The 27,731-nt window shown below is 38.3% G+C and overlaps 1 protein-coding gene across 1 annotated transcript in view; it reads right to left on the reverse strand.

Annotated features, from left to right (window-relative positions):
* Positions 1 to 17,563, reverse strand: part of LOC145552612 (uncharacterized) — a 45,414-nt gene extending 27,851 nt beyond the window's left edge. Inside the window, exon 1 of the mRNA XM_081610249.1 lies at positions 17,206 to 17,563. The gene's annotated coding sequence lies outside the window, so the exon portion shown is untranslated. The remainder of the gene's footprint in view (positions 1 to 17,205) is intronic.
* Positions 17,564 to 27,731: the final 10,168 nt, after the last annotated feature.

Below are 27,731 nucleotides of genomic sequence, written 5' to 3' on the forward strand. Positions count from 1 at the left end.
AAACTCACCCCCTTGGATCAAATCTGAGCCACATAAAACAGAGCACAAAATACGTTGAGAAAGAAACAAAAAAAAAATTGTAACAGCAGATTTTTCATTTTTGGCCCAATTACAACATAATAGCTAATTAAACATTAGTGCAACACATTTATTTTCTGGACTGTTTTACATTTGGAAGCTTTTGTAACCAAAAACTATTCTGAAAAGTTTCCGACTCGGCCAGCGAGCGCCTACACGCCGAGGCCGAAGGGTCACGCACGAGGTCAGTGCGGCGTTGGGCGAGGAACCCGTTGTAACTGCCTGCAGCTCGAGTTTCATCTCGTTCTTTTCTTTGTGTTTGTTTTTTTTCAGTAGTTTTTTTCTTCTTCTTTTTGACTTGTGTATGGAAAAATTAAAAGAAAAAATGACCGAAATAAATAAATAGAAACGATCTCTGATCCTATTTTACCTTGCAATTAAAAATTTTGCACCCAATTAGGGAGTGGTTGAAAAATAAAAATAAACAAAAGAGTAAAAACAGACTTGAGAAGGAGTCAGTTCAGCTCCCCTTCTATAGCTTCAATTATTTTTGCACTAGTGGCCAGGAAGTCGGCTGTTCAGACATGAAGGATTCCCGTCTGCTCCACACCTCTGCGCTGCCTCTCACTGGGAGACGGATTTGGCGGATTGTCACGTCTTTACTCAAACCACCTGACTCCATGTTCTTCCACTGACTGATCACTGCCTGGGGGGAATCTGCCATTTCCTTTGTTAACAGGACCTTCAAGAAAGGTTCACTGCTGGAAGAACTGGAGGGATTCACATCCAGCGTTTGTGAGATAAATCCTAAGAGAGCGGTGTGTAACGTTTTGCCATTATGGCCAAAAATGTTAAATTAAGAGCAATTAAGGGCCACATTTAGTCCTTAAGCCTTTTGTTGCTTTTATGTCTTCAATAATGTACTAAAAAGACAATATTTTAATAAAGAAAAGTTGTGACATTTTTGTAGACTTTAGAATCTGTAAGTTATTGTCAATCCAAAATATAAACATGATCTTGCACATTTGTTGCTTTTTATTTTTCAAAACAGTTTTGGTATTTATTGTCCTCTTTTCATTGTTAATTAAAGAACACTTTTTAATCGAAGGAAATACTTTTTAAGAAGATTTTTTGAGTAAAAATTGCAGGGCCAAACAAAATCATTCAGAGGGCCACAAATGGACCCCAGGGCCACTCTTTAGACAAAGAATCAAGACATCATTTCAGGTATGTTTGTGATGAGGAAATAACATTTTAACATAAAGTGAAGCTCAGAAAAGCTGATTTTATACACTAAAACCCTTTAAAAAGTACTTCTTCCATTGGTAGAATATTTCACTTATAACAAGACAATAATCTGCCAATGGAATAAGTACATTTTCAATCAATATTAAGGAATAATTTACTAAAAACAAGCCAATGAAACTTGAACTGGGTTGCTAGGTAACGGGCTGGGCTTGGCTGAGGTTGCTAGGTAACGGTGCCAGTGTAGCATTTACTTTTTCATCAAAATGAACGAATTATTGAAGCTCCTATGTCTTGGTGAAAAGTTACTTGTAAGCTAGTGTTATTTTAAGTGCACAACGATAACTACACAATACACTGGACCAATAATGGTTGGTAAAATTTGGTGTTTTTGCAGTATAGAGAGAAAGGAAGTATGGGAGAATGGAAAGTAAAGATGTTTTTGCTAATAAACAGGGAGTACGTCTATGTAGATGAGCATATATTTGCATTTTCTTCCTCCGTTTTCCTACTTCCATCATCACACATCATAACTCTGGTTCTTCCTCATCGTCTGCAGCAAACATGGCTGCCGCACTCAGTTTACAACACTATTCGCCAGCGCAACACAGGAACGAAACCAAAAAAATGGTTTTCTGCATGTTTAATGCCGCCAAACCGTATTTTCCTAAAGTACGTTGGCTAACGTTGGAGCCATTTTTCCAATCCTCATTTGCTGCTGGAGCGAGAATGATCGAGAGTCCCCGCCAACCCCTGGATTCAGCTTTTACACTTTCCACGCCGGCAAACGGAAAAGCAAGCAGGTAATAACGACAAATTTCCGAGGCTTAAATGACGACAGCTTTACAACGGCGGAGTGGTCCCCATGACTCCATTCGTGTCAGATTCTATTAGCTCGGCCTCCGCCATGTGTTTAAATTCGCTTTCCCAGCATTTACAGAAGCGACTCCAGTAAATAAACCAAATGGCTGCATCTTTTACTTTATGAAGCAGGGGCCTCTGGGCAGCGCGATGCTTCTGAGTGAAGAACGGCTGAGAAGTTCAATATTCTGCATCCGCCTGGAAGGACGCAGCCGACGAGAGGGAGATATTGACACACATTGTTGTCAGAGTTTAAATTTGAGTAGTGCTTAAGAACGTACAAGCAGCCAGGCGAGAAGAGCATTTTTAAATCAAGACAAGTGGGCTCTCCACTTCCACTCCACACACACACCTCAGTAAATAGAGAAAAAGTGAGTCCGCCTGCCAGCTGCCAGGTGGAAATATACGCAAAGGCCACCTGTCTAATAACTGCTTTTGATGCACACAGCTCAAAGTTTGGAAAAAAAGAGCATCTGGTCTGTCCCCTTCATAGTCATCTTGTTAAATTAGAATTTATTTCCATGGTTTAAGCTTCATTCATAAAAAAATGACAAAATCAGAAATCTCTGTCCATAAATTCCCTCAATCTGGGCTTATTGCGACACATTTTAATCACCACGACAAATTATAGGATTTTTTATTATAAAACCGTTAAATTACTGTAATTGTTTGAGAAGATTAATTATAAAATGAAAGAAAACTTGGAATAATAAATTGTGGAAACAAGTTATTAAAAACGCATGGCGCACTGCAGCTAAATTAGTTTTTTTTAAATAGCCTCAAGTCGACCACACAACGCTTTTGAAATTAATACATTTGTTTATGCAGATACAAAAATTACTCAGAAGACATCAGTTTGAGCTTTATTTAGGAAAAAATAATACAGAAAAAATACAAAAGTAAAGATTAAATCCAACTCGTAACACTAAACCAACTCTCAGCTTCTTGCACAGTTCTTCTAAATCATTCTCTTAGATTCAAACTTTCAGAAAACTTTAACATTGAACCAGTGTAAGCTAAGGGACAGAAATACTGTCAGATTTGTGTGAATTCACTGCAAAAACAAAAATCTTACCAAGTATTTTTGGTCAAGTATTTTAAATATCTAAAATACTTGATATTTACCAAGTATATCTAAAATACTTGGTATTTTAAATACCAAGTATTTTAAATATCTGAATAAAACAAAAAACTTACAAGTAACCTTTCAGCAAGATATAGTTTTATCAAATTATTTCACTTTTAGCTAGATGTTATTCCCATGTTTTAAGTAAAATAATTTGCAAGTGGAATCAATATTAATCGATTACTGACTTAAAACAAGTTTATATTTTGTGCTTAAAAGTTAGCTTTGTCTTATTTCAGGTATATATGAACTATTTACCAGACCAGAAATACTTGGTAAAATTTGTTGTCTTTGCAGTGAATGCAGTAAATGCAAATTGTAACTTTAATTTTATGAGCTTGTTAACTTCTTGAATATATTATTTAACAAGAATAAATGAAAAAACATCACTTCATGACTCATTTCAATCTCTCTTAAACAAGCTGACCACCAACAAATGAACAAAGAATTTTAATGCAATTTCACACCAACTTTCTTAAAACAGTATTTGTTGCTTTGCTGATTTTGTTGAAATGTGTTGTCTTATTGCACTGCAAAACCAACAAATTTTACCAAGTATTTTGGTCTAGTTTCTAATCCAAATATCTCAGTACATGTACAGTAAGACAAAACTAACCGACAAGCAACTTCTCAGAAAGAAACAAAAGCCTATTTTTGTAAGCAATTCTGTGATTTACATTAAAAAAATTGTAGTTCCATTGGCAGAATATTTCACTTATAACAAGATATTTTTCTCATGTTATAAGTGAAATAATCTGCCAACTGATTAAGTACCTTTTTTAATCAATATTAAGAAATTATTTACTAAAAACAAGCCAATAGAATTAGAATTGAGTTGCTAGGTAACAGGCTGGGCTTGGCTGAGGTTGCTAGGCAACAGTGCCAGAGGAACATGTACTTTTTCATCAATATTAACAAATTATTGACTAAAACAAGCTCCTATATCTTGCTGAAAAGTTACTTGTAAATTAGTTTTGTCTTATTTCAAGTGTACTAAAATATTTGCGCTAAAAACTAAACCAAAATACTTGTTAAGATTTTGTGATTTTGCAAGTGGAAATAAATTAAAACATCAATAAGAGGGCTTTAACCTGCACTGTGAGAACCAATCATAATGTCAGGCTCAAGGTCCTTAAACTGCCCAAAAATATTATAGTTTTATTCGCAAATTATAACCAGACACATGTAAATACATTATTTCAAGCAGAAAACATGAAGGAGCCCTTTATGCAGAATATCGCCAGCTGTCAGAGTTTCATTACTTTTCATGTCTGTCCATGAATGTTGGATTAATTCTTCACTGAGAACCGAGAAACATTATATTGTATCTGTTGGAGGTAGAGCCAATTTCCACTGCCACACATTGCGTTGAACAGAACAGTGCTTTATACTTCAATGGCTTTTTTCATCACCACAGGGTGAGGGCGGAATCTGTGTAAATCTGATCTGCAAAATGCTTAAATAGACTTTTTGCATACAAAGTGCCTAGCTGGTCTGGTAATGGGTTTCACGTTTTGCTTTGAATACCAATTCAGATTCATTAAAAAAACAGTTTGATTTAAAATATTCAATTAAGTTAACAAAAAACTTTAAGGGAAGTCATCTTATGTCATCAACTGGTTTTCTCTCTGCTGTTTTTCAAACACTTTTATTTTATTATGGGGGACACAAGCTACAGAAAGGTGGCACACTAAAATTGAAATTTCATCTAAATGCTCTCCAGTCTTGAATTACAATGAAAAATGGGCCAAAACTTTAGTAATAAAACTATTTATTTAGCCTGTTTAGCATACAAAAACTGTGCAGTAGATGCTTGCTACAGGCTAATTTTTACAGTCAAAACATTAGCTTAACAGTATGCAACTCTATGTTTAGCACTGCTATGCTAACAATATTCATCTTTTCCACTTAAAGTGAAAATTATTGAACCACTATTGACCACTATAAACAATCGTTTGCTTCCCCCTTTTTATTCTTTATATCTTCGTTAACATAGTTTAAAAGTACACATTTTTCCACTTAAAACAAGACATTTTTCTCATAAGTGAAATAATCTGCCAGTGGAACTAGAACTGGGTTGCTAGGTAACTAGCTGGGCTTGGCTGGCGTTGCTAGGTAACGGTGCCTGTGGAACTTTTACTTTTTCATCAATATTAAGTAATTATTGACTTTAATATCTTGCTAAGAAGTATTTGTAAGTTGGGTTTGTACCAACTTATTTGCAGTGGAACAAAATACTTGGTAAGATTTTGTGTTTTAGCAGTGAACAAAGAGCATCGCTTACACTGCAAAAACACAAAAGTATTTTGGTTCTAGTAACTTTTGAGCAATAAATATGAACTTGCTTTAAGTTAATAATTCGTTAATATTGATTTTAAAAATGGCAGATAATTTCAGTTATAACAAGGCATTTTTTTCATGTTATAAGTGAAATAATCTGCCAGTGGAATAAGTAGTTTTATTTTTATAGACATTAAGGAAATATTTACTTAAATCAAGCTGAAGAATTACTTATAAGTTAGTTTTGTCTTATTTCATGTATAGTAAAATATTTGCATTAGAAACTAGACAAAAATACTTTCGACAGACTTTGTGTTTTTGCAGTGTATAAAGGCTGTGCTGCAGATATTAAGCTGCCATTTGCAGGTAGCTTTCAGCATCCTGGCATTTTTGCAATGTTGCATAGAAATAACCCTAATATGATTTTTTTTTTTTTTTGAAGATTTAAATCACATCCATCAAAGTTCAACAAAAGCACTCGGGATTTGTTTGGAATTTGCTATGAAGCTCATCCAAGAAGGTTGTTTGGTGGGATATTTAGTCCAAAAAAGCAGAGCAAATAGAAATAAGGAGGGAGGAAGAGCATGAGAAGGAGGAAGAGTCTGGCAGTTGAATAAAGAAGAGGGAGAAAGTTTTTTCCGACACCTGGATTGTTTTCTTCCCGGGAATGTTTGATCTCTGGAGCAACACAATGCTGCAGGCTGATTTTCTAAAGATCTTTTTACAAATTAAATTAGCTTTCTTTTGTTGTCGTGAGGAGCAGCTGTGTGTTTCCACCGTTCTGAATTATGTACATTTGTGTTGACATCCTTTTATTGGTACTCCAACGTTGGGGATAATAACACCAGCTTTATTTCCAGCTTGTTGTTGCACGTCGCTAACATGATTCATAATTCTCGCAGCCGGTGGGACATTTCGGTCCAGGAAATTGCATTATCCCCGCTCACTCCACAGGTCTGGCGCCGTGTTTGGCCGCGGCTCAGCTGCAGAGTTTAACGCAATAATAAATAAATAAGCATGTGGCCGGGTGCAAGACGGAGGCCCGGTGGGGGCGAACCGAAGGAAAACAGAGGAGGTTTAATTAAAGCTGGAAACCAAATTCCTCCACACAGCTCAACCTGCACACTTCGCTCGCCATTATGCGTTTCTGCATGCATGAGTGTGTCTGTGTCCGCCACACAAAGGCGTCTTCGTGCACTTGTTTGAGAGTGTCTGCAGTAAATGCAAGCTTAGAATAATCCCCTGTGGTGCTCAGATAAGAGCGCCCAAATTCCTTCATCACACAGGTGTGTAACCTTGCTGACAACAGGAAAGGCGGCTGTTTTGTTTTGTTTTTTTATTTTTCGCCAGTAACCCGGCTATCACACTCCATGCAGGCGCCGTAAAACGACTCACTGTGCGCCGCTACGTTTTTGTTACGCTATTTTCAGCTGAAATGATTGAACTGCCAGGCTCTTTGTAATTACCTGAGGTGTGCAGGCGGCGGCACGGAGAGTAAAAAAGGCTGATGAGGGAGTATTGAATTTGCACTTCAATTAGAGTGCTTATAAAGTGTGGATTACACAAGGACTCTGGGGCCGCAGCGTTCACTCAATTACCACAGCGCAGTTTGGGAGGATAGATACATCGATCCGATATTGATATCTGTATCGGTCCGATATTTAGAAGAAGAAGACAAAGTTTTATTTATATAGCACTTTTTTAGCAACAAGGCAGTTCGAAGTGCTTTACATGAATTAGAAGAAAAACAAAAACAACATAAGCATAATAAAAGAAAAACTACACTTTAAAATGTTGCAGTTGTTCTGGATTGCTGAGTAGATAGTATTTTCTAAGTTTATTCAAGATTAGTCGAAATATTTGATTCCTGTTCTGGGTTGCTGAGTGCTCCACAATTTATAAACTACCAGGAGTTTGTTTTTTTTAAAATCACTCCATAAGAGCAGATCTAATCAGTCTAATTCTACGGTATTTCCTTATTATTTTACATTATATCTCGATTTCCTAATTGCACTTTCTGAACCACTTAAAAGATGCTAAACAGGATCATTTTATTCACCATTTTATTGTTCAGTTAAAAATGACAATACATATTTCATATGAAAAGTTGTAAATAAGTAATAACTTACAGCAAATTTACGTGGTTAATGTTAATTTATTTGGTTAAAAACACTCAAATGTAAAGAGGAACTTATATTTTGTTCAACATGCCATTGTTTCCGATGGAGAAACATTAACTGGCACACATTCCTGTTATCAATGAGGTACAGTTTTATTTTATTTGTGAAATAAATCCTCAGTATTTTCCATTATTATGGCACAGGTGGGTTTTTAGTCTAGATTTAAAGGATCAGTCTTGGTTCTGTTTTGCTTTAGTTCAGTTCTTTTAGTATTTTTGTTGTGTTTATTTCTCGCTACTCTAGTTTATCATGTTTCTTAGGTCTGGTTATTCTTTAGAGTTAGATGTTGCCCTGTTGCTCCTGTGATTTTTTTGTTCTGCCCTGGCTCCTTGTGCTCCCTGTGCCCTCCATTATTTTTGTTGTAAGCATTTTGTTCTTCATTCTTTCTTTAAAATTCACAAACTCTACTCGACGCATCCGCCTACTCCATTTGGATCGACTTTAAACCCTATAAAGCCTGATAGCCTGGCGGGCCACCAGGCTTTACTTGTGCACCTACCAAGCCAAGCATTACTTGTTTTTTTAGGTCTTTTTAAAATGTTTTTTAAGACTTTATAGTCTTTATAGTCCATGTTCAAGAATTAATCTTCCAATCTTTCAATAACACATAATTATCAAGTGATATTTTCAAGTTGCCTGTCAATTTTAAACATTTTTTAACTCAAAAACACGCTGACTGCCCCAACGCCCAACCACCGGGCTTAGCAAGTTTTCTGGGGGAAACCTTGACAGGAAACCTCCTAACTGCACTGAGAGGGAACAAATTAATTTGTGTTGTGAAGCTACTGGTGCTGAAATTGTGCAAAGTTCTTAAATAAATTTGTAATTTAGTCGATTTATATCTGTAATTTACAAACAATTCAGTGCTATTTTTTAGTAACGAAACTTTGAATTTCGGTATCGAGACTCTAAGTCTGTCTTGGGTTTTATTCATATGATTTGTTTGTATTTTCTGCCAGTTTTATAATAATATTAAATTATAATATTATTTTTACCAAACTTAATTAAAAGTTTTTTGTTGTACTATTTATCTACTTGTGATATTGATTGTTTTGAAGCATGTTCCTATCAGAAATATTGGCAAATTTTGACTACATTTTATAAAGAACTTTAAATAAGAAGTTAATAAAACAAGAAAAAACAACTAAATTGCTTTTAAATCTGTAGATAGGCGTGGAGACATACCCATTATTACACCTTCCAAAACTTCAGAGCGTTTCATTTTTTTTCTATTGTCTGAAGCTGTCTCCTTTAAGATGAAGGAGGTAAACAAGAGATATTTCTTCAAAAGGGAAGGAAAAAATTTTACAAAACGTCTTAATCCACGTCAAAATTCTCAAACGGATTATTGAGCCAATGAGTGAAAATCACTGGCCATTTAGAGTGGATTTGTCTGCAAGGCAGCGATAAACGACAGCTGCTTTTTTTTCTTCACGGCTTAGCGTCCCGTTCCTTAGAAGACGGTGCTTGAAGGACGCGCTTTCAGAGTAAACAGGGCAAAGAAGGGGACGGTTTCTGTGAAGACAATGCGAGACGATGCAGAAAGTAAATGATTAATTGTCACAGATTCTCAAAAAAGAATTTAATTGGTTGCAAATTTCAAAGCTAGAAAAAAAAAACGAGTTTTATTATCTTTGCTCACACTCTGAAATCTGCTTCCCTGTGAAATGAGCTACACAAGGAAGCTGTGCAAACACATCATGGCACCTTTATGAAATAAGGAGGATGCCTGAATTTAATTTGACATTCTTGTGCTTACACGACCGCTAAGTTGATGCTAATTGGATTTGTGGATGAGCCATAAAAGCAAAATAAAAAAAGGGATTTTATATCTCTGAATGCTTTTAATCTCTCTGACTCCAGCCCTTTTTCTGTCTGCTTAGATCATATCCCTCTCTTCTACCTTTCCCTCCCTTGTGCTAACTCTCATTTTTACTGTCAACAAAGACTGCGCAGCCTTCCCACAGGCCCTAAAGGAATCTCTCACACTGCACTCACATAATCACTTCAGACCCGGCTGTTTAGGCCGACATCTCCGCCGGGACCTGCCAGCCGCAAGCCAAATCAGACCTCCAAGTGGAGAAGAGAAAAGGTAAAAAAGAAAAGAGGAACAACAGAAACAACGAGGTGAACGTCAAAGAGGAGAACATCAGCAGCCTGGCCTGCTGGCGGCGGAGCGTCACTCTCCTCCTGCAGCTGACAAACTACCAGATGAAAGGCGTTTATTGTTTCTATGGCGCCAACACTTTAAGACTCCTAAGGTTTGGTTTTATTGAATTATGCAGGCAGCATACGATAAATGTGGCACAAAAAATAAGGCTTGTATCAGTGGAGGTCATAATAATACAGATTATTTTGAGATAGCATTTTGTAAACTGTGCTAATCCCATGTCTAATCCCATGTTAGTTAATGAGCTCAAACCCTGGCATCAAAGATAGAGTTCAGTCCACAGTGATTTAACTCCATCCTCCATGGTTTGGATGAAACGGTTTGCCTGAAGTCCAATCCTTAATCCCACTGAATACGTGTGGAGTCAGATTGAGTCTACTGAGAAAGTCAGAATACTGAGGATTAAATTCTGAGAAAAAAAGTCAGAATTCTCAGTCAGAATTTTAACTTTAATCTCGAAATTGTGAGATTAAAGTTAAAATTTTGAGGATTGAAGACAGAATTCTGAGATTAAATTCAGAACTTTGCTGTACAATGGCTGCTGGAAAAGACAAGCGTTCTGTTGTTGACTTACCATCCAGAAACCATTTGCTGCTTTCTTCTTGGTTGTGCAGAAGGCTCTACTTCTGCTATTCAAAGAAGTGCAGTTCTACAATTGCGCATCTGTTTGCAGCCATTTTTACATGTGGGTGTAAATGTTGATTTTGGGGGCGTGGCCAGAAGCAGCTTATTTGGATTTAAAGTGAAAAGAGGCCCTAAACCAGCTCATTCTGACTAAAGCATCATTATCTAACAATGATTTTGTGTAAAATAATACAATGAACACGTTTTGTATAGACCACAGATCTATATTAACTTGTTCAAGGAAGCATAGTAGTTCACCTTTAAAGTCAAATTCAGTAAGATTCAAAGACCAAATGTGATGTTGAGTTTTTTCTAGTTATATCAAAGACGGTGGATTTAATGGCATGTCTAATGACTTCTTATGCAGGAAAATGGGCTTCATGCATAACCTCCCGCGCTGTTAGAAAGAAGCCTTTTCTCATCCAATTAGAGGCATCCATTGGAGGACTGAATCTCCAAACAGCTCAAAACGAGGCTCTTTGTATCCAAAGAAGGAGAATAAAAAGGAGCTGTTGATGCCTGTTCTCTGGCTAATATGATGGTCAGAAACACTGGAATTACATTAAACCATCAAGGTGGATCATACAACAGGAGGAAAACTGAGGACTGAATCTTAATTGGTTGAAATTAACTGAACAGACGGCATCTTTGCAAAAAGTTTCAAATATAACTTGGGCTAGTCATGACTGAAGTAACATATCCTGCCTGCTAGAATAGATTGCCTACATTAGCCTCGTTATTGAGGTCTTAATTAAGCAGGCTAATGTGAAATGTTTGATACACATTGCAGAATGAAATATGCTTGTTTTTCTCATTCAGTCAGAGGCTGAGTTATGCAGCCCAATTTGAGTGACTCCCAAACTTAATTTCCCCTCCAGTGTTGACTTGTGTGGAGATATTTGCATAGTAAAGTGTTTTTATAGAAGCTGAAAGGCTTTCCGGGTAAAAATGTGTAAAACATCACTGCTGAAAAAGTGCAAATTAGGAGGCAAGTATTTTGTGGGTATAACTGATTTTAATTTAAAATTATGGAAACAAAGAGCTTTTTATGAGCAGTATTTTAATTGGATTTAAAATGGATTTGCTATCTAAAGTGAAGCTTTAATTACTTGTATAGTCTGGACTAGAATATCAAAGCCTCAGAATAAATATCCGCATTTCAAAACTTTTCAAACAACATAATGGTCTAATAAACATCCACTAGTTCTTTGTGTAGATTTCTCCTTTGTCATTTGTCAAAAATGTTTCAGGTTTTTATTTTTATTTTTCAGGTTTTTGGTTTTTTTTTTACAAAACTGCAATGGAAATTTTTTTCCCCCGCATCACACGAGTCACATGATCAACAACCGGATGTTCCTACTGGTGTAACCCACGAAGAGGAAGACAACAGGAAGTAGCTGGAGGACAATGGCGTGGCATGTTTATTGAACGAACTTATTCACTTCTGATTTTAATTGCATTTCTTATTTAATGAAAACACAGGAAATGTGTTTTGTTTTTTTACATTAAAGAAATATTGACAAAGTTTTGCACAGTAATAAAACCTTTGCATAAGATACGCACAGCCTTAAACAAACACACTGTTTTGGTTTTATTTAGCCATTATTAAATTTACCATTATATTTGACGGTTTTTAAATTTTCTTCCAACCCTCAGTTTTATAAAATTCCTCTAACATTTATAATCTATTGTGACTAACTAGGGTGAGTCCTATTCACCACCTGCAACTACGTCACTTAATCATTCCAGGCGCCACAACGGACGTCAGAAGTGAGGAACGGGAATATTAAACAGAGCAACTGAAATTGTTTTCCAAAGTTGTTTTTGCCAGTTTATTCATGGCCTTTACTTGTTCGAGTCGAGCTAATTTGTCTTTAAACGTAACACACCTGATAGGGGCTCTTAAATAGCAGAATTTATAAAAAACTGGAAACAACTAGCTTAGAAACAGACCCATACCTCCTCCCTCGAGTTGATCAAATTACCGACTCTGCTTGAATTCATACCATATGATTTATCATTATGTCATAAACAGCGTTTCCCCTTAAACCGGAGCAGCATTAAAAACGTACAGAAGACGAGATGCTAACCAGTTTTTTCCAAACATGCTAGTGTGGAAGTCAGCAGAATAAGACGAAAAAGATTGGAGTCTTGTTTAATTCTCAATGTCTTCCAACATAAAACCAAAAACGGAATGAACCACAACCGTTGGTCACTTCACACCTCACCTTCTCTCCTTCAAAATAAAAGCATACATTCTGGTGTGAAATATATACATTGTATCCGCCACACAGGCCCCCCCTGAACACACAGAATGTCACAAACACAAAAACCCATAACATGCAAAACAACATTACAAGTATATAAAGAAAACAGACACACAACGGAAAAACCAAACAGCAGTGACAAACAAAACAATTGAACTACCTAACGGTAACGGCTAGGGAGCTTAATAAGTCGGTCACCACGGCTTCTCTTCACCGGAACAGGGGTTGAAAGTGAAAAAGACTCTCCAGATCGTCTGTTACTGAACTGTCCACCTAAGGGGAACAAATCAGCTGTTAGGGAAGGATCTGGAAGAGTGGGTAAAGACACTGGGGGACGACCACGGCGCGGTGGTTGAGCCAACTCAACAGGGTCACCTGGTAACATGTGAGCTGGCTTCAGACGGTCCACAGAAATACTCTCCTGATTACCCCCCAACTCCACCAAAAAATCTTTAGGTCCCCTCTCCAAAACATGGAATGGACCATCGTAAGGAGGCTGAAGTGGTGAGCGGTGTGAGTCATGGCGGATAAATACATACTCAGCAGACATTAGGTCCTTTGGCACAAACACCTGTGGAAGGCAGTGATGGGCTGCTAACGGGGCAAAAGATCTAGATTCCCCATTTAGAACTGTTTTATTTCCCTGGGAATCAACCGAACCCGACGGACCCGGAAGAAATTCCCCTGGTACCCGCAAGGGCTGGCCCAGGACCAACTCAGCTGAAGAAAACCGCAGGTCCTCTTTTGGGACCGAACGCAGGCCCAACAAAACCCAAGGCATGCGATCTATCCAACTATTATCTACCAATGAGGCCCGCAATGCAGCCTTCATTGTGCGATGGAACCTCTCACAAAGACCATTGGCCTGCGGATGGTAGGCAGCAGTACGGTGGAGTTTAACCCCAAGGCTCTCTGCAACTGTAGTCCACAACTCTGAAGTGAACTGGGGACCTCTGTCAGAGGTCAAATCCAATGGCACACCAAACCGGGACACCCAGGAGGAGATAAATGCTCGAGCCACATCAGCTGAAGTGGTTGATGACAGCGGAACTGCTTCCGGCCATCGAGTAGTTCTGTCCACCATCGTCAGGAGATAGGTAAAACCTCTGGAAGGTGGAAGCGGCCCCACTAAGTCCACATGCACATGTTCAAACTTCCGTTGCGGAACAGGAAAGTGCTCCAGTGGAGCCTTAGTATGCCGTTGGACCTTGGCACGCTGGCAAGCCAAACAGGAAACCGCCCATGTCCGTACATCTTTACGGAGTCCCGGCCACACAAACTTTGCCCCTACCAGTTTAACAGAAGCTTTGACGCCCGGGTGTGAAAGGGAATGAACTGCCTCAAAAACCCGCCGACGCCAACTAGAAGGGACCAAAGGCCGAGGTTTGCCAGTCGAGACATCGCAAAGAAGGGTTGTGCCACACTCATGAAAGGAGACCTCCTCTAAATGCAAACTGGATTCAGCTGCTTTAAAGGCCAGAATATCTGGGTCGGTCAGTTGGTCTGTGGCCATGGCGAGGTAGTCCACACCTAAATGCACAGAAGCAACCCTTGGTCTGGACAGACAGTCAGCCACCAGATTATTCTTGCCAGCTACATGCTGAATGTCAGTAGTGAACTCTGAAATGGCAGATAAATGCCGCTGTTGCCGAGCCGACCACGGTTCAGAAACTTTTGCCATAGCAAAAGTGAGAGGCTTGTGGTCAACAAAAGCAGTAAAGTCCCTGCCCTCCAACATGAAGCGGAAATGGCGTGTTGCCAGAAAAAGGGCAAGCAGTTCCCTGTCAAAGGTGCTATATTTTTTTTCAGCATCCCGGAGTTTCCTGCTAAAAAAAGCGAGGGGTTGCCAGGCACCATCTACCCATTGCTCACAAACTGCCCCAACTGCATAATCAGAGGCGTCAGTTGTTAGAGCCACAGGAGCAACTGGAGATGGATGGGCCAAAAGCGCAGCATTAGCCAAGGCCTTCTTGGCATCATCGAATGCCTGCACCCTCTCGGGGGTCCACTCAATCTGCTGGTCCCCTTTTTTGCCTCTAAGTGCCTCATACAAGGGGTGCATGAGGTGAGCTGCCCGTGGGATGAAACGGTTATAAAAGTTAATCATACCCAAAAACTCCTGCAGGGGCTTCACTGAGGGAGGGCGGGGAAAATCGGAAACTGCTTCAACCTTTGCAGGCAGGGGAACCGCCCCTTGAGAAGACACTTTGTGTCCCAGAAACTCAACAGCAGGCAGTCCAAATTGGCATTTAGCTGGGTTCACGATCAGGCCATGTTCACTGAGCCTAACAAACAGCTGCCGAAGGTGCACCATGTGTTCTTCCGCAGAGGGACTAGCCACCAATATGTCGTCCAAATAGACGAACAAAAACGGCATACCCTGCAGGACCGAATCCATAAGCCGCTGGAAAGTCTGCGCTGCGCCTTTAAGACCGAAGGGCATCCGTAAAAACTCAAAAAGACCAAAAGGCGTGATAACTGCAGTTTTGGGTACATCTAAAGGATGGACTGGAACCTGATGGTAGCCTCGCACCAAGTCCACCTTAGAGAACACGGTTGCTCCAGCCAGGCGGGCAGAAAAGTCCTGAATGTGAGGAATTGGGTACCTGTCATTACTGGTTGCGTTGTTAAGGCGCCGAAAATCCCCACAGGGTCGCCAACCCCCGTCTGCTTTGGGAACCATGTGCAATGGAGATGCCCATGGACTTTTGGAGCGCCGTACAATGCCAAGACGCTCCATGTTTGCAAACTCCTCCTTTGCTATCGCTAACTTAGCGGTGTCTAGGCGGCGCGCTCGCGCAAAAACCGGTGGACCGACTGTAGTTATACAATGCTCCACTCCATGCTTAGCCACGGTAGCAGAAAATGTGGGAACCGTTAAAGATGCGAACTCTGCTAACAGACGCTGATACTCATCACCTGTGGCAAGCATGTTGGCGAGAGGTCGTTGGCTGGGACCGCCAAGTTTACAGGGGTATGTATCAAAAGACACAGCATCTATTAAGCAGCTATTAGCAACATGCACCAATAACCTAAAAGCACACAAAAAAATCTGCACCCAAAATAGGTAAAGACACAGAAGCTATCACAAAGTCCCACTGAAACTGACGTCCGTTGAAACACACAGTCACCAACCTCGAGCCAAAAGTGCGAATCGGGGTGCCGTTAGCCGCGTCCAGTGGCGGTCCGTTACTTTTGCACAAAACGTCCGCTGTCGAAACTGGCATGATGCTCCGCTGTGCACCCGAGTCCACCAGGAAACGCCGTCCCGAGACCTCATCCACGATGAAAAGCAGCTTGTCCGAGCTGCCGGCACACACAGCTGCTAGCGAGCGCCGACTCTGTCGTTTCCCTGACGCACGAACGAACACGGAGGAATGCAGCGCTTCGCCTTCACTCCGAACCGGCGATGGTAGAAACAGAGAACGTCGTCCTTCCGTCGCTCTGTCACCGCAGCCACGGCATCAAAAGGCTCCGACTCTCCATGTGTCACAACTGGTAGAAGTGCATTCACACTGTGGTGCCTGGAAGCCAACAAAATCCGGTCCGCTTCTTCAGCCAGGGAGCGATAATCCTTGGTCCGGATCAGCGGGGAGCTGGCCAGCGCGGTGCGAACAGGTGGGGGAAGCTGGCGCAGAAACAGATGTGTAAAAAGGAAAGAAACATCTCCCGAGCCAAGTAATGCCAGCATGTTCTCCATCAGCTCGGAGGGTTTGCGATCCCCCAAGCCATTCAGAGAGAGCAAGCGATCGGCCCGCTCCGCGTCTGACAGTTGGTAGAGCCGAAGCAGATTCTCCTTGAGAGCGCTGTATTTGTTAGCGGTTGGTGGGTTCCTCAGCAGACCCATCAGACGGCGTGTTGAAACGGAATCCAACGCAGCAACTACATGGAAGTACTTGGTCTCATCTGTGGTTATCCCACGGAGATGGAACTGGGCTTCCACATGTTGGAACCATGGTTCTGGATCGTGTTGCCAGAACTCTGGGAGCTTGATAACGGCAGCAAAAACAGAAGCGGCGGTTGGAGCAACGGCCGCCTGGCAAGAAACTGGGTCCGAAACCACAGCTGGCGGAGAAGCGGCGGCAGCATCTGGTGAGATTCCGCTAAAAAACATGTCCAGATGTTCGGGGTCACCAATGTGGAAGTCAGCAGAATAAGACGAAAAAGATTGGAGTCTTGTTTAATTCTCAATGTCTTCCAACATAAAACCAAAAACGGAATGAACCACAACCGTTGGTCACTTCACACCTCACCTTCTCTCCTTCAAAATAAAAGCATACATTCTGGTGTGAAATATATACATTGTATCCGCCACACAAGGCTACATGACGGTGCGGTTACTGATGGTTAGACTCGTACCTTCGCCATAATGCAATATTTTATATTTTTCTTATAATACTTACTTACAAATAAAATTAACGTAAATCTTCTTACCTTGTAAAAAGTGCTCGTTGCAACTCCGCGGTTAAACCGAGGGCTGCCAGTCATTGTGATTAACGAAGGTTATAACATAAAATGGTGGCAAGTTTGGTTTCTATCCTCATCTGTTTGTGCAGAATCCTATGGTCATTTTTAAAGTGAAATAAACGTAAAAAAAGCGATATTATTCTACCAGATATGCGTTTTTTGACAAGCTTTACAGGAGCGCATTGGCTGTTTGGACGTCCATCATGGCGGAATGGGCGGAGTTTCGAAGAGAGTGACGTCACAGGCAAACGGGTCAACACTCACACTATTGATGCTATAATGTCCGAAAAATAGAACAATGGCAGTCCTATTAATAGATTATAAATGAGGAGGAAACGATTATTATAACTGCTTCTTTCAGCTGCTTTCAAGTTATTCGATAAATGTTTTCTTTAACAACCTACATAATAATCTGTGTTCTGAATAAATATTTGTGTATAAAACATGTAAAATCATTTAACTTCATTAAGCAGCCATGAAGAGATTCAGCATCTGATTGAGCAAATGGGAAAGACAAAACCTTCAAAGATGATCAAATCTGAACACAAAGAAATAAAGTTGTGACAACCTTAAATATAATAAGTTTTCTGCAATAAGTTCACCTCGGCCAAAGTCATTTCAGAGACAGAAAAAGATGCAGGTTGCCTTTCAAGGCTTTGATTCACTTGGCTTCCTTTCAGACACGCTGCACCATTACTCTGTTTCAGAATAAACAAGGGCATAAAAACTAATGTCGAGCATGAAGAACAAAGAAACAGAAACTTAATTTCTCTTCTTATTTAACCACTTCCTCTCCATTTTAGGTGGAGTTTCTGCAAACCTGCATTTTTCTGCATTGTGGCCTGCAGCCAAAGCTCAGTGGAAACAAAACAAAAAAATCAGGTTTAAGTGTCCTGATGTAGCTGGGGCTGAATGACCTCAAGCCACAGGTCAAAACATTTCTCTGTCCCTCCATTCCCCAAATGAGGCTGCCTCTGGTCATTAGAGGAGCAGCATTTTAAAAATAGAGAAAAACAGCCTGTGCGGTGGCCATTAAAGACGCCATCGACTTTTTAATTAAGTCTCATAGAGGGCCTATCAATGAGAGGGCGGTAATCAACGAAGGCATAAAGCCAATCCCATCCCATTTCTGTGTTCTTTGAGGCTTTAACAGATCTGTTTTCATTTTGTGCCATTAGAGGAACTCCGAGGCTGGAACAGTAAAGATCTCTGCAGAAACTCATCTAACTCCACATCATGTGCCATAATCCAGCTCCAGGATCTTTCATTTTTCTTTTACACAACATTAACACCAAAGAAGGTTATGCATATTAAACTAGTTTGCGCTTACAATGACTTTAACACAAGTTCGAAGAATATTTTTGCAGCGATAAGTGCTGTTCCTCCTGGAGTTACAGGCTGTCTTTTCTTCTGTTATTCTGCTGTAATTAACTTTGCAGTTTGTGACACAAAAAGCTTATTTATCAATGAAACGTGAGAAACCTGCAGATACTGGAAAAGGGAAATTTGCAAAGTTTTAATGAATGAAAACAAGCACAGCAAACAAAAGTGAAAATACACAGTGAAGAGATTTGGAACAATGATGGGCTTCGTTTCTCATCAGAACAACACATTTGTTTATTTCAAATTACTGTACACTGCAAAAACTAATTCTTACTATGCCTAGTTTTGAGTGCAAATATCTTAGTACATTTAAGATAAGTGTATTAATATATTTGCACTAGAAACTGGACAAAATTCTCAATAGGATTTTGCATTTTTGCAGTGAAAAGCAAGAGAAAAATGTTTTACATTAAATCTTAAAACAACTTAGGAGTAAATTTAATATCTGCAAAGCAAGAAACTTCCTGTCTTTGCTTGGCATTCAGTGTGTTGTTTTAGGAGAAAGTGTGCAGGTGTCTAATTTTAAAAATCGAGATTTTATTGTTTAAAGAAGCAACAAGAAACTCATTGAAAAAAAATTATATCTCAGAACTACCTTTTCACTTTAAAACAACAGAATAGCAACAAAAAAAAACTCGTGTATACGGTGCTGGAAAAAGTATGAAGCTAAATCCACTTTTTAGATGTTTTTGTACTTCCATTTTGTCTCTACTACTTCTAAAAACGGTTCAAGTGCTTAAAACAAAACACCTAGCCATTTTTTTGGCAATAGGTTAACGCTTTTTTGGTCTCTGAAAAACCTTCAGAATATAGCTTCACATTTAACTGGCACTGCGCCGTTACCTAGCAACCCCAGCCACGCCCAGCCTCGTTACCTAGCAACCCAAGCAGAGTTCAGGAACTTATTAGGATTTAAAGTGACAAGAGGCCCTAAAACAGCTCACTCTGAAAGGAGCTCAAAATAGGTGGAACTGAAATCACAGTATCTACAAATTATCTTGTACTAAAGATGTAATGGACATGTTTTGTGTAGCCCATAATATTTTTTAAAGGAAACACAGAAGGTGATCGGAATGATTAACACTAAAGAAGCTGAACAAAGATTCAAAGAACAACCAAACAATGGTAAGAGGACTGATAATAACCTAAGCAAAAATAAATACAAACGTTAAAGGAAGAAAACTAAATAAACTGAACAAAAAGAAATCAAGTGATATGGCAAGGCGTTTTGAACAATAATGAACGCAGAGGCATGAGCAGAATTTGGCAAAACCTAAAGAACGTAAATAAACAACATTGAAATAATGAAAATGATGACAATGTTTAGAAGTGCCAGTTTGGATTAAAAAAATTGAATTAAACTGGCTATCACTATAGCAAGAATCTCATCTATAAATATTGGTATTTTGATTTTGTACATAGAGGAAACTGTGTTTAAAATGTTTTAATTGGCCTGCAGGAAAGTGACCTGAGAATATTATCCTCCAGTTCCTTTTTAAAACTATGTTTACTGAGAAATCTGCATGAAAATTCCCTGCAGATGGAGTTTAATTGAACTAAAACGGGATTAAGAGTTTAGACATAAATCCAGATGAGGATTTTCATCCCAGATGCTCGAGACTGGAAACTTCAGAGCAGCGCAATGCGTCCAATTTCTTCTAACATTTTTATATGTATAAATATTCAACAAATTATTCATGGTAATCGCTCTGGTTGTTGTTTTGTCAAGCAGGTGGACGATATCAGTGTTTGTGCATGAGATATTTGAGACAGAAGCTAAAATAAGTTTCAGAACTGACCCGGATTTGCTTCAGTTTCAAACTTTTTGGTCAAAGTTTGAGTCCAACCTTTTGATTTCCTGTTCAAAGGAATCTTCCGGAGGGGAGCTGGAGAACGTTCACTCGTCTGACACATGGGGCGGGTCACAGTGACCCAAAATCAGTACGTCCTGGACAGCACCGGCCGGACCTGACCTGCTTAATACCCGTTGCTGAGGATGTTACAACTCCCAGAAAATGTTAGAAAGTAAAATGAAGTCAACTTTTATGACCCTGTTTCGGTCAGAAAAAATAACCTGCATTCACCTAGGAAATGACTGAATATTTCAAAAGTCAAAACTTGATTTACATTTATTTATGAGTCCTCAAACAACTAAAAGCAGTCAAAAAAAATTATATTTAAATTTACATTTAATAGTAGGTAATCACATTACTTGCTGACCATGTACATGTAAAAAAAAATCTGTAATAGACGATTAAATGATGTTTAATTGATTGATTGTGTGAATTTATACAGAAATTTACTGTTTTAAATTTGTTTGTGAGACTGAACAAAATGTAAAAATTGTTCAGGCAGTGGATTTAAAATGTGTGTTTTAATTTTGTTCATCTCTTAATTTCATTTCTTGTTTTTGTAAAGTTTATAAAAGTATGATTTTATTGTAATGTTTGTGATGTGGACCGAAGAATTTAAATAAACACATATTTAACATTTAATCTGTGCATTTAAAATTAATAAAACAATAACAGAGACAAAACCAAGATGTTAAAAACAAAACAATGTGTATTATGACACATCATGCATGTAGATCCTCATTGTTAATTATTTGGACTTGCTTCTGAAAGTCCCGTCTCTAATTTAAATAACTGGGGAGTTTAAAGAAACCACTAAATCCATCAGTACAAATAGAAAGTCTCACTTAGATAAATAGGGATTAACAGATTAATGGATTAAAACTCTTTAAAAACAAGGTTTAAAACTCACTTTTCTGACACTACTTAATGTTAGCTCAGGATTAAAGCTGCAAAAAATAAATAACTCTTATAAGAATTTTATTTTTATTTTACATATTTGTTAAAACTGTCTCCATGTTGTGACCGATTTCCTCTGCTTTGTCCTGGTCCCAACTAGAAACAACCAATCAGAGCCTGGGGGAGGGGCTTAGCATCCAATCACAGTCATAGCAGAGCTCTGCTATGCTACGCTGCAGCTAACACAGTGTAACAGGGTTTTATTTTAACAATATTATAGATGTGAAGTTTGTCAAAATTTGTTCATTTATTCTTTTAATTTATTTTGTTTAGTCAACCAGTTGTTTCTTCAGACATTTTGTTTTACGTTCTGTTACGCTGTTATGCTATAGGCAGTTGGTGGTTACCACAGTAACCAATAACTGACAGCTCCGCCCCCTTTTTTCTGTTGCCGTCGGTAACTGTGGGGCAGAAGCTGCTGGACTGATGTTGACCACCACCTTGACTTCCTCTTTTGTTAGAATGAATTCAGTGAACCTGAACGTGGTCGACCAGCTGGACCTGAGACGAACATAGAAGGGCTACAATAGCATGTTGAATGCTAGGCTAGTTAGCTGATGATGGCGGATAAAAGGCTTTCCTGTAACAGTAAGTTGTTTCTCCTCTCTTAGAACATTTAGCAGCGAGTACATGAGGTGATTGACAGCGCCAATACGTAAAAAGCATTTTTTTATTTTTTTTATTAAAGTCACATAATGCAGCTTTCAGGGAGTTTTGCCTCAAGCCTTAAACTATTATCTTAGTTTTTATTAATTTGTTGTGTATTTTAACTCAAAATAGCAGAAAATTATCTACTTATTTCTTACAGAGTTGGATGTTAAAGAAAAATCCTTGATACAATTTGCTCACATAAAGCAGAAATCCTTTTCCTAAACTTTTACATCCAGAGTTACATATTTCTGTGGATTTAATCGACAAAATCTTTTACTTTCAATGAGTCTTAACATTCGTGGGTTTTCAGAGTTAATATAAACTCATTTACTGTGCAGATAAGCTCCTTCAGGCTTAAAACTATTAACAGTTCTTCGGTTTTGCTTCCGAGAAACCCCACACATTTCGCTGATAGCTGAATCTTTGAATTTTATCTTCAACCAGTTGGCAAAGGCAGGAAAAAACGCGGTAATAGGGTTAGAAACATAAATCAGAGCTCCAGAAAGCCCATTATTGGTAAAGTAATAGAGATCGACATTGATTGCAAGCTTCAGCTGTTTGCCTAATTGCAGATCTACGGGCAACATGGGCTCTCATTTACATATGTAAATGCTGAGCAGGCCAACAAAGCTGTTCCTGGCAATGCCTCTGTTTGACTGCAGGCAGGAAAGAGGCTGTGGGGTGTGGAGAAGGGGGAAATAAACAAACACACGCACTTTAACGCTGGAAAAATGAAAATATGGCGAGGATCTTTTCTGAAACTTTCAGGCGAGTAGAAGAACATGTTGCTCTCTCCTGTAGATTAAACCTCCGACAGATTGCCTGACAGTTGTGAGTGTCCTCAGTGCGACTTCCCCGCTAAGTTCAAGGACTCTCAGACTCATGCTGATGTGCTCAGATGTGCACAGATGCCACGGTGTCTGAGATTGTGATCTACGAGCATTACTGCGACTCCGTGTTACTAATTCATATAGACAGCTGGGGACAGTCGGAGCAGGTCCCCGGTGCTTTAGCAGCTTCCAGACAGCACGCCACCAGCTCATGTAACACAGGAAGGAGGGAGCGTGAGCCTGGAAGAGGAACACAGCGCCAGGTAATAAATCAGGTGAAGAAGAAGCTGCTTGTTCCTGTCATACCGTCTAAACTCCTTCGCATTTTGTCACAATTACAATTGTGCCTTAAGAAGCCACCTGACACTGTCCACCTGTGGGTAATTTATTCTCAAAATAAGTCCAGCTCTTAGAAATGTGTTAGAAAACCAAGTCACATGCAAGCTAACACCACCAGGGGGCCCCAAAGAGCATATTGTAGCGATAGCTTACATATTTTACTCTCCTTACACAAGATATTAAACGTGTTTACTTTTTTACTGTGAATTAAATGTTGGTCTGTAGATGTTGCTTTCAAATAGTTAAATTAACGCACCTCAATTAAATACCACTCTGGTTTTGAAAATGCTAACTGATTAGAGCGTCTTTGGTTGTTTGCTTCTCCTTTTTTTATAATACTGTGTAATAAAGTGATGCAAACTGCAAAAAACACAACATCTTAAAACAATCTAAAATTCTGAGATTAATTTCAGACATTTTCTAGAAAAAAACATGGATATTTGTTAGCTCAAAAGTCGAAAATTTGCGACTTTTTCTAGAAAATGTCTCAGATTAACATAAGAAGTTTTTTTTCTCATAAATCTTTAAATTTTGGAGTTGAGAAATTTCCTTGATTTTTCCAAGAACATTTCTATTTATTTTTTAATCAGATTTTCAAGGTTGGAATCTCAGAAAATGTCCTTCTTTTTCTGACATTAATCCCAAAATATTTTAGCATCTTGGCAGAAATTTGCTCCTTTTTTCTATCTACAATCGCCCATTGATTGTCGTATTTAAGTGATAACTCCCACCAGCAGGTGGCAGTATTTCTTACTTCTACTCCTTTACTGCCTCAGCTTTACTTGATGTCAAGTTGTAGTCCGTGATCGATGAGGCGAGTAACAAAAAGTCACATTTACAAACATACATTAAAAATTTCATGCAAATAATTCTAAAATAGCAACACAAAATTTGTGATTTTGATGTCAAAAACTCATAATAAAAAAAAACAATCACAAAATCCCAGAGGGACTGCTGAGTGTGAAAAGATGTTCAAAATTATTTAAATTGGAGAAGTATTCCCTGAAAATGTTTCTTAGTATTTAATAATGAGTACATGTGATAAAGTTTTAGGAGAGTGAGAAGAACTGAAAGAAGAACGATGGAAGTTCAAACTCCCATCTTATAAAAGCTGTTCTTATAGAAAAAAACAAAGATTTCTGTCACAACGTTGTGACAGAAATAAAGCCTCATACTTCTCGTCTCCATCGATGGTTATGAATAGCAATCTCTGCCTGATTAAATCAATCAGCGACAGAGATGATATCACATAAGAGCGATTCAACCAATTCCCAGTTCATGAATATACATTCACTCCTGCAATCATCTAGAGTCTGCTTAGGGGGAAAAAACATTTGCGTTCAGAAATTTACACATTTGAAATCTACTGTAGGCTGACTGAAATATAATTAAAGACAATCCGGCTAATAATAAGTGAGCTTGAAGCAAGAAGTCGACAACCTAGCGCGTTGTTGTATGTTTATATATTAATTGGAGTCATGTATGTTTAAATAAACCCAGTTAGAGCTGGTAAACATGCTGGTCTGAACCCATATTTAGACCAAACACTGAGCGCCTTCCTCTTTGTGGTTTGTGAAAAAAACATCAGTTGAAGCCTCAGACTGGAGGAATGAAAGGCAAGAACTGATACACAATTAATGCGACTTGGCAGCAAAGCAGACTGGCGTCTCTGGTCAATCTCTCCAATTCTCACTCTTTGCCTCTTTTACCAACACAAACACACACTTACATGCAGCTACACACACACACAGAGAGAAAAGGCAGGAGAAATATCAATAAAATTCATTGCCTTGTTGCCACTTATTCCCTCCTGCTCTCCTCCTGTTGACAGATTCCTCCTCTCTCCTCCTGCTGATCTTCAGGCTGTCCTAATTCGTAGATCCTCCTGAGAAACCATCAAAGTGCTACCTTTAATATCGCATGTCGTCCTGCCGCTTTCCTGGTTCGTTGTGCTGTCTTGATCACAAACACGCTCATTTAAATTTGGCGTGGAGGTTTAATTTCAGAGGAAACTGTTGGTTTATGTTTTTATCTTTTAGTTTTGCACTAGCGATTACTTTTGTACTCGACTATTCTGATGATTAATCGATTAATCGGATAAAGAAATTGGCACATTCTGCAGATTTTTCATTGAATTACTGAGAAATAAATAAAACATGTAAGTAAACAAATGGTTGATCTGGAGAACAATCATGAATTCTGCTTCTGAATTAGCAAGTTCAGCCATCAATTTGTTTAAAATTTGAACTTAAATTCGAATTAGCTTAACCAAAACACATTTACTATGGAGGACCAAAACTGTCATAATCAAAAATAAAAACAGAAATATTTAGTTTCTCCTTTTTCTTACACATGTTTCCGTCAAGAAACGTATACGTTTTGTTTTTCCTTTTCCTTAAACATGCAGAAAATGCAAATAAAATAAATTTCTTGCCAAAAACTCACATGTAAGGAAAGCCAAAGACAAAATAAATACATTTCTTCACAACAATGCATGTGTAAGGAAAAAGAAAATCAAAATATATGCATTTCTTGACGAAAATTTGTGTAACAACAAAGAAAAACAAAATATATATTTCTGCCTTTATTTTTAATTATGGCAGTTTTGGTCTTTCATAATTTACCCAGGTTTTATTTGTCTAAAATATATATGTTTTAATAATATGAAATTAAGAGTGAGAAAAGATATAAAAACACAAGAAATCTGTTAACGGTGCATTTTATTTTTCACAGAATTGTAATTGTTTGAGCATTTTTTCTCAACTTTTCACATTTTCTAAGCTCATGTTGCACATTGTGCAATCTTTGTTGAGACAAATTAACTTTGAAAACTCCTCTAATAAGCTGGAGGACTTTAGTTCGAGGCAATTTTAACAGGTTACAAGAAAGTTTGGCTCTGAAATAGCAGCATAAATTGGGTGCATTTTAAAACATTTCCACATTGCTCTATTATTAATGTTCAGCAGAACTGCAACTAATGAGATTTTGACCTCTTGTCTTAAAGTCAAATATAAAAATTAAGGAACCAATTTCCCTTCAAGCAAATTTTCAGCTTCTGATTTTCTGTAGAAGTCCTTTTAAACATGAATATGTATTTTTTTTCTCAAATGAAGAAGAAAATTACTTTTTTTTCGCAGCATCATTCTCAAAGTTTCTGTTGGTAAATTAATGTCTTTCAAGAGTTAAAATAAAGTGCATTTCCACTTTGCTGCTGCATTGAAAAATTAGAGAAATAAATCTATTTCAGCTCCGCGGACAGCACCAATTTGTAACGAACCGCAGAATCATTCAAGGAGAAACAAACCCGGTTGTCCCACTTTTAAGCTCAAAGTTAGAGCTTCAAGCGTGCATGTTCAGCTCACATAGACAAGTGTGGAAACCTTGATAGCCCACGAAAACACATTCCCTCTCTGAATCAATAATCCAATATGTTCAGTCAGAGATAACAGATGATCAGAAGATAGGTACCACGCAGTGCCAGGAGGCGCCTCCATCACGCCTGGCTCACACATTTCAAGCAAAGGGAGAAGGCGCGCCAAAAAAAGAAGGAAAAAAAGAAAAAAGGTTTCTCCAGGGACTGCCAATCTCCTCCAGTAATGGTAATACGGGAGACAAATGAAGGCAATAACTAGCAATGGGATTAGATCTCTTATAAAAATGTGAAAGGGGGGAGATTCGGGACATCTGTCTCCTCTACTACAGCGAAGATGAGGCAGAACAGAGAAGAGCAACGACAGAACACGTGAGACTAATTTTTATCGCTCAAGTCCAAAAAGGCAGGAGCAGGAAAATTTGTAGCTAGATATGTGGGTACATTATACTTTTATTATTTTTTATCAAAAACTCTTCACATCGTTAAAGTTAAACTTTTAGTAGTTTGCTCACCTGAAAGTGTTTGATTAACAAATGCAACTGTTGCTGCCATCAACCTGTTGCAGTAAACCTTATTTTTCTTTTCTTTTTATCATTTTCACTCTACATTTTTATAAATGTATACTTATGTCTAAGCAATAAGCAATTAATGAATTAAACTCATTATAAATTAAAATCAGCTCAATAATTCCATTTCGATTTTTAACATTTTTTGAAGAAAAAATTTGTTCATAATCATAATTCGTTTTATTTATGATTTTAGTTTTTGTCATTTTATTTGACGGAATTAGCTCAATATTTAGTTTGGAACTAGATATTTAGTTAGTAAAAATATTTAATTTGGAACTAAATATTTAGTTTGTGACCTAAATATATAGCTGAAGAACTACATATAGCTCAGACTTACACATTTAGTTTGAAACTAAATATTTAGTTGGCAAACTTAATATTTAGCTTCCAAGTAAAATATTCAAAATGAGAGCTAAATATTTAATAGCAAACTAAATAATTGGTTTGGATGCTAAATATTTAGTTTGCGAACTAGATATTATGAAAGCTAATATTTGATTTAGCTTTCAAATTTTTTATTTGAAATATTTAGTTTGCA

Source organism: Poecilia reticulata, chromosome 8 (genome assembly GCF_904066995.2).
Source record: "Poecilia reticulata chromosome 8, P_reticulata-male-v2, whole genome shotgun sequence".
NCBI lineage: Eukaryota > Metazoa > Chordata > Actinopteri > Cyprinodontiformes > Poeciliidae > Poecilia > Poecilia reticulata.